An 8798-nucleotide genomic window follows, 5' to 3' on the forward strand; every position below is an offset into this window, starting at 1 on the left:
CTTTGTTTTGTAAAATAAAGTTGTTTTAAAAAAATAAAAATAAAAAAAAATAAAACTGGATACAAATCTTGTCAATCTATCTCAAATCCTAAGGGAGCTTGTTGGTCAAAAATTACATTATGAGTAAGAAAAAAAAACCTCTCTATCAGTTTAACTAGGGAAGGTAGTGGCACAAGTTTTAAAACATTTTCACACAGACATAATTTGCAATATGCATAAACTCACAGAACATAGTAGTTCTTGATTTCCCCCCTAAACCAAGTCAAATCTATAAAACATAGGAATATAAACCATCCATTGGGGGAAAGGTGGGGGATGGAGAGGTCGCTCAGCAGGTTCACATCTCTTGTTGCTCCTGTGAAGGACCTGGCCTCAGTTCACCTGGCCTCAGTTCACCTGGCCTCAGTTCACCTGGCCTCAGTTCTCAGCGCTCGTCCTGTGTATAAAACTCTACTTTCTGAAGCACAGAAAAGTGAGCAATTCTCTTGAAGAGAGTACGACTAAGCTTAAAGATGGAAATGATAAATGAATAGGAGTTTCTCAGTTATAGATACTGTATGGGAGGATTCATATATAATGTATGCATGTGTGTGTATATTATATAAAGCTTTCTTTTTATAAGATTTCATTTCAAAATTTTAAGAGGTGAACTCTTTACTTTTATGATGTCTTTATAAATAGTTTGTGAGAGTATGCGATTGAGGTGAGTATAACTAGGTAGTGAGACCTCTAACTTCAGGAACTGAAAGTGGACCTTAGTTAGAAAGGACACATTCCTTTTGAATGTTGTCTTCACGCCACAGTTCCAGCAGAGGGCACAGCTTTAAATTGGTTTCCTTCCTAAGACGTAAGATTCTCTGTCATAGACTTTAGTTTTCAGTATATCTACCATAATATGTTTGGGATGTAGGAAATAGGAAGGGCAGAGAATAAGGTTTATTCATGAATCATAAATCATCCAAGGAACACTTCTCAACAGAGTGAAACTGAGGAGCCACCGAAGGGCAATAAACAGTCCTGAGCCATGTACAGGGGTTTTAGTCAAGCAGAAATAATCAGAAAACTCAAACAAAAACAGCATCTTTCTTTTCTGAGACATTACAATAATTAAAGGTTTCTTTGGCTAATTCAAATCATTGGGTTTTGTTGTTTGTTCTTGCTTTTTGTCTTCACGCACAAAGATCTTCAGTGAATAAGCAACATATAAGCAATGACTTGGTGACAGCGGCAGATGCCTTGGTGGAATTCATCGATCACACAAAGACTCGGGAGACCCACCTTTGGTTTTTCTCTTTTCCCTTATCACTGGTTTTTAATCCCTTTCTATCACCAGAACTTAGTTTTCTTAAGCACACAGTAGTGTCTCTTGCCCACTTGATAGCACCTGTCCTCTAGTCAAAGAAGATGATGTCTAAAAGTTGACCTTTTAAAGGAATTAAATTGGAGGCAGAAAGGGATCTTTGTAATGGAGAGAGCACTTACCGTTCTTGCAGAGAACCTGGGCTTGGTCCCCATACTTCTGTGGGTCTGATGCCCACTTCTGGCCTCCAAGGGTACCAAGAAAACACACACACACACACACACACACACACAGAGAGACACACACACACAGAGAGAGAGAGAGAGAGAGAGAGAGAGAGAGAGAGAGAGAGAGAGAGAGACTCACATGTACACATACATTGTACTTACACATATATGCCAGCAAAACATTCATACACATAAAAATATGTTCATACACATAAAGTAAATAAAAAATCTTGAAATAATAATAAAGCTGGATATATATGTGTGTGTGTGTGTGTGTGTGTGTGTGTGTGTGTGTGTGTGTTACTTTAAAAATAAGAAATGAATTATCCTGCAATTGCCTTCCTGCCTGTAGGTAGGAGATCGTGATGATTACTTTTGACTGTCAATCTGATTCGATTAATTAATGTCTAAAAGTGAAAATGGCCTGCCTCAAAAGACATATGAGATGGTGCATTTCACACTGTAGTTTCTGACCATGTGGTCTCTGTATTAGTTCCTTTTCACTGTGACCAAGAACCTTACAGAAGCAACTCAAGGAAGAGTTTTCTTTTGGGGTTTAGTGGAACACTGGAAGAGTCTGTGGTGCATTTTCAGTGACAACTAGAACTCTAGATCTAGGACTCTGATCCTTGCTGAAATCAGAACATGATGTCATGACTAGGAAGTGAAGAAAGGTAGGAGGTGAGGCCTTCTTGAAGGAAGTAGCTAATTGTGGGTATGTCCTTAGGGACTGTATTCAGCCTGGACTTCTTTTTAGTTTTTCTTTTGTTTCCCAACCACTATGAGATGCAGTGTTTGGCTCTCTCATGACACATCTGAAGCTGTGAGCTAAACCAAATCTCTGCCTACAGAGACCACATGCTCAGAAGCCACAGTGAGAACTACAGCGTCTCATGTCTTTTGAAATGTCTGATAGCTCACAAATATCTGTAACACTAGCTCAAAGGGATTCAAAGATTCCTTCTTTCTAATTCCATGGACATCTGTACACACACATGCACACACACATGCACACACATACATACACAATTATAATAAAATAAGTATTACGAATAATAAATGTAACTTTAAAAGAGTCATAATGGGAGTTTCTTTTAGATATCTTAAATGTAAGCTATGTTTAGATATAAGAACTTTTAACACTGATTCTGGCTTAGTGTCTATTTAAAGTAAGAGATGTTAATACAGAAAAAGGTAGCAGATAAAGGTTTAAAAACAAAGAAAAGCACTGATCATCTATCACAATACCAGTGTCACAGAAGTAAATTGATGCAGGAGGCTTGAAATGCCAGCTTTGGGAATAAGGAGGAGGGAAACACAGACAGAGCTGCTCTAGAATGTGAGACGCTGTTCACGAGCCCATCCTGGTGAGAGAAGAGCTGTGCCTGTTGGACAGAGGTTATGTGTTTGTAAGCCTCAGTGAATGTGATTTCTTTTCTGTTACCTGCTGATGACCACTGGGGCAATCCCAAGGTGGACACTGGCAGGGAAGGATGATGCTGTGACAAAGAAGGTAAACAGAAGAGGAGAAAGAACAGAAGCCATCTGGATAGACACACAGAACACAGAAAGTTCCACCCATGTTTCTGGATTAAGAGAAAGTGAACTGGGCTTGAAGGTTGGTTCAGCTGCTAAAGGCCAGGCCCACAATCAAAACTATAGGAGAAGGAGAACATTTCTGCTTCCCTGTCCTGTTTGCTTTCAGTCAAATTCTGAATGTAGATTCACTACAAATACCAATAGATAGTCCCAGGACAGGAAGATGAAAGGATCCCTCATACTTTATATTAAGTAGTTGTAATCCCCGGATACTTCTAAGTATTGTCTCAGCATTTATCATTGGTATGTAAAGCAAACTGATAAATGCTATATCCTGACACCCTTTCTTTCTCATCACTTAGCACCCCAGGGTTGCCTTTGGAATAGTCAAACTCTCTGTTTCATGTTGGAATGCAGTGGCATAGGAGAGATGTCCTGAATGAGTCATAAAATGTTTTATGTGAGTGTAAGCCGTCAGGATGCTTGAGCCTGCCACCCTGGACTCTGTCCACACCACACAGACAGCAAATCTTTATCTAAGCTAAGACTAGAGACTCCACACCAGTGATGCCATCTTCTCCAAATGTCAGACATGGAGACAAAGGCTAAATAAGCCCTATAAATCACTTCAGACTATTTGAAGAAGATATGGAGATCCCTGAATCCCAGATGCCAATCCTGCAGGCAGAAGGAATGCTTGTGGATTTCTGGTTCCAAAGAGAAGTGTGTGTCTTGGGACCCAAATCAGAAGCTCTAAGTTATTAGTCCCAGGGCAGGGCTCTTCCTTCTGACTATGTCCTGGCACCCACCTAATCGTGCAATCAAAGAACATAGATAACCTTGGAAGGTTGGAGCTGACATGTTGAGATCCTACATGAATTATCAACAAAGTGCTACCGCATTGACTCAGCCTGTTCTAAAGAAACACATTTGTGAGACCCAATTCCCAGCATTCTGCAAGTCACCTAATAAAGTTCCTTGTTATTGTTCCTTAAATTTTGGTAGAGCATTTAAGGTCAAGAACCAATCAGTCTTGCCTTATTTTCAACCATGATGGCTGGCTTCCTTTTCCTTGGCTCCTTTTGAAACCTTTGAACTTGCTTCGTCATTGGGTTAATGTAAAATTAATTGCAACCCTGCCTTTGGTTGTTTTAGTCATATGCAGCTTGTCGTTTCTAGACACTTTCAGGTTATGATTATGCAAAACACATTGAGAAACAGCAGGGCATTTTTATTCTCCCCAGGGACTTATTCTTTAAGCTGTTTAGAACAGAATTTTGGTCTGTGTGTCAAGATTCCTGTCAGCCTTTGGGCAGCTGATGTGGCCTAGCTCAGCCAGGGCTCCATGCCATTAAAATCTTACCGCTTTCAAATATGCCTCTAAGTTAGAGGTGTCATGGAGCTTTGCAAGAGCAGTTTTGCTTTAAATGTATTTGCCAATACATGTGCTTGGGGTCATTTTAAATCACTAATATAAACCATCTTGTTACTTCTTCCAATTTGGCAGTTTTCTTGTTCCTCCCAACTTCTGACATTCCTTCAGTATATACCTACATTTTTGACCATGAAACATTTACAAATCTCTCATTTTTAGGTTCTTTTGTATAGCTGTGACCAAATCTTTTGAGAATGCCTTAAAGGAAGAACTATTCATACTGACTCAGGATTTCAAAACTCAGCCCAAGGTCACTTGGTCTCATGTGCTTGAGTCACATCATACTGGTAAAAACAATGAAGACAGCAACTGCTAACTCATGGTGAACAGGAAGAGAAGAGAGGGAAACAGGAAGGAGCCAGTGATAAGATAATTCCCAGGACCTTCCATCACTTACCTACTTTCTTCCACGCTAAAGTTTTACCTCCCCAAAGAGCATCATCACCTGGGAAACACGCTTTAGCTCATGAGCCTATGGGGACATTTTCTACTCAAACCTGAACAGCTCCTATGTTGCAGACATGGTGCCCACCTCTGTGACACCTACCTTTCTTGACTCCTCTAGCTCATTATGAGCTGTCCCTCTTAGCCTTTGGAACTTGCAGTGAATTTCATTCTATGGTTTATTTGCGTTTGGTGACTTATTTTACTTCCCTATGAGTATATGTACGTCTAGTTTTCCCAACAAAGTTACAGATCTCTAAAAGCTAGATCAGATATCCTGGCTGTGCAGGAGGTTGGTAGGGGAGCAGGGTGCAGGAGTCTGAGGCTGGCCAGAGCAATATACTAGGACCCCATCTCTAAACGTTTGAAGGAAAACATCATTTCTTATACCTCTTTGTTCACACTTCGCCTACTGAAATACATATAACATCTATATTAAAACGACTGACTAATTGGTCGTGACTAATAAATATCATGCACTGAGCACAGTGGTTAGGAACACAGTGTGTGGGATCAGACTGGTCATAATCTCTTCAGAGAAGTCTGATAATGGGGTGATCCTGAGCTATAGACTTAACTGCTTTTCTACCCTTAGTATTCAGATTAGAAAGGATATCCCTTGTGGAACTATTTGAGAATTGAGAAAAATACAAAATTTTAAAAAATCTAGAATTTATGAGAATGTTAGACAAAATGATAAATTCTTGTGTGTGTGTATTGATTTAACTCATTTACCCCTACAAGGGAAAATGTTATTGTATGTGTTTTATAATACAGTTAAACTGAGATTAAGAAAATTAAGTATTTACTGTAAAGTCATAGAACAGGATTTACCCTCAGGCAATTTGAATTCAGAGTCTGGCTCCTTAACATAAAGGACATTAAATGCTAAAGAAAATAGTTTCAGAAACCAGTGATATTGTCCCCTTCAGGTTGCCCAATGAACACATCAGGAGGCAGATGGTAAGGGAATGAATCCTCTGGGGTGGAATTGGTATTCAAATTTGTTGGGACATATGAGTGACTTTGGATGGAGCATTGCTGTTACTCAGTGATATTACAGCTGAACCTGGACTGAAAAAGGGCAGGGTGCAAGGAGCAAGGGTGACCTGGGGGGTTTTATCATCCCTGTTAGCTTGACTGGTTTAGAATCACCATGGAATCCTGCTACTGAGTGTGTCTGCAAGAGTATTTGCAGAAAGGTTTAGACTGGGGAGGCTGGCCCTGAAGGTAAGAGGATCCTGTACTGAAGAAGGGCTGAGCATCTTCCTGACTGCGGTTGCAATGTGGCCAGCTGCCTCCAACTGCTGCTTCCATGCCTTCCTCACTGGGATCAGCCACACCCTTGAATTCTGAACCCAGATAAGTGCTTCACTCCTTATGTGGCTGTTGTAAAGTGTTTGAGCACATCTACAAGAACTGTAAGTCACACAAGTGAGGAGTATGACAACTGGTTCTACACCGAATTCTGCAAACAGCAGACTAAGCAGCTGTGACCATGAAGATCTCTGGGGCACAGAAGTCCTTGTATCCTGACTGGAGGTGTGCTGACTAGATGTACTTCACTCCAAGCGACAAAGAGTGCCACCCTAAGTACCCAGTAGCTGACATGGCATCCTGTATGCCAACCTCTACACACTTACTAGTGGCCCTGGTGTCCGTGGTACTAAGGAAGAACCCCAAAATGGCTCCTTGGCAGGAGAAAAGTGAGAAAACTTGTAAGGCGTGAGGACTTGGAAGAGGCTTCTCGTTAAGCTTCAGTTCTACTTGGAACAGATGTGTGCGAGGAAGTGGAACCTGGTTTACTGTCATGGATTCATGCCTCTTCCTTCTCCCCCAAGTCATTTGTTAATGTTCCAACTCCTAGTATCTCAGGATTGAGAGATACAGTCTTGGCAAAGCTTAGGTTACAGTGAGGCTGCTCAGGCTGGGCCTGATCCCGTAGTGATACTTCTCTCCCAGTTTGGGTACTGGATGTGAGACAATGGGTGACGACAGTGGGGCTGTGTCAGAGGCTGTCATCTCATGGCAACCAGAAGAAAGCTCAAGGAAGAGTTTGGGGATGAGATGTGTCCTCTAAGGTCACTACAGTGACCTGTCTTCTCCAACTAAGCTACACCTCCTAAAGGTTCCATACCCTTCCCCAAACCATACAACCAGATGATTTCTTTAAAAATACTTTTAAATATCCCTAAAGAACTGATGTCCTATGCTATAAAATGATATGAAAGTGATGTTTAGTGGAGCCTAAGGAAATAAATAATTCTAGGCTTCCCACTTCCTGGGCATGTGCATACAGAGTGGGCCCACTTCCTGGGCATGCGCATATAGAGTGAACCAACTTCCTGGGCATGCGCATATAGAGTGAACCCACTTCCTGGGCATGTGCATATAGAGTGGGCCCACTTCCTGGGCATGTGCATATAGAGTGGGCCCACTTCCTGGGCATGTGCATATAGAGTGGGCCCACTTCCTGGGCATGCGTATACAGAGTGAACAACAAAGGTGTGAGGTAGCAAGTGGAGGCAGTTCTCCATCCCAGAAGCTCAAAGACGTGGTGCTCAGCATTGTGCACCACAGGGTCTTATCAAGATCCAGATGTTCTTTCAAGGTGTAGCTTTTGTACCAAGTAAACAAATGAATGTACAAATGAATTCAGTCTTGTAACGAGACTAAAAATACACTTTGCCTTTCAATGATCTAGACTCATCAAGGTATTCTGATGCTTTCCTCGTTTACTTTGTATTCCAATTAAACCATCTCAGATACTCCTGTAAAGGCAAGGCTTTGTTACCCTTCACTGTGGTACATATAAAGTATATATTACTGAGTGATTTCAGTTTTGGTAAAGTACTACAAGATAAAGGAGAATGTTCTTCGACTTTTCTGTGGCTTAGCATAACTATAAATGTTGTACAGTTTGGGGGCTGGCGAGAGCGCTCAGCGCTTAAGACACTGGCTGCGATTCTAGAGGACTATATGGGTTCTATTCTCAGCACCCATATGGCGCTTTGCACTTATCTGTAACTTCAGTTTCACAGAATCTGGCGCTGCGTGCACGTGGTGCACAGACATGAACGCAGCCAAAACACTCATACACATAAGATAATTGTTAAAAATTAAAGCTTAATATTATACAAGTGTATGATGTAATATATAATAATTAAGTTATTATATAACATGTAATATTATAATTAGTACGATAGCTGATATTTTCTAATATAAAATGTTATAATTGGTATGATCACTTTTTATTAGCTATTATTCATTAGTTTGAGGCATTTAAATTGTACAAAATTACTTTGTGTTGATACCCCCCTCATGGTTCTTTGGAGACAAAGAGGTTTTCAGTAAATGAGTAACTTTATTTTATTATTTTATAACTGCGTTAGTTTATTATGTATTATATTATCTATTTCATTATATTTTACATATATTTAACTTTTTGAAATTATAATATGATTACATAATTTTCTTCTTCCCTCATCTCCCTCCAACCTCTTCCAGGTAATACTGACCCCTTGCTGTCACTCAAATTTATGGCCTTTTTTTCTTTAATATATGTGTTATATATATATATTCTTATATGTGTGTATAAATGTATATACGTTTCTAAATATGTAAATACAACCTGCTTAGTTGGCATAATATTACTTTCATGTATATAATTTTAAGGCTGCCAGTTGGTATGTTCTTATCTAAGACTATTTCCCCCACTCTTCACATTTCTCAGTTGTCTGTATCACTTTGTTTAGGCAATCTTAGAAAAACCTAGTACTCATGAGATTCCTCCTCTTCATTAGCACATCTATTGTCTTGTCCTTATTCACCTCGTGTTTAGGTAGGCATGTTG

This window comes from Micromys minutus, assembly GCF_963924665.1.
Source record: "Micromys minutus genome assembly, chromosome: 2".
In the NCBI taxonomy this organism is placed as follows: Eukaryota; Metazoa; Chordata; class Mammalia; order Rodentia; family Muridae; genus Micromys; species Micromys minutus.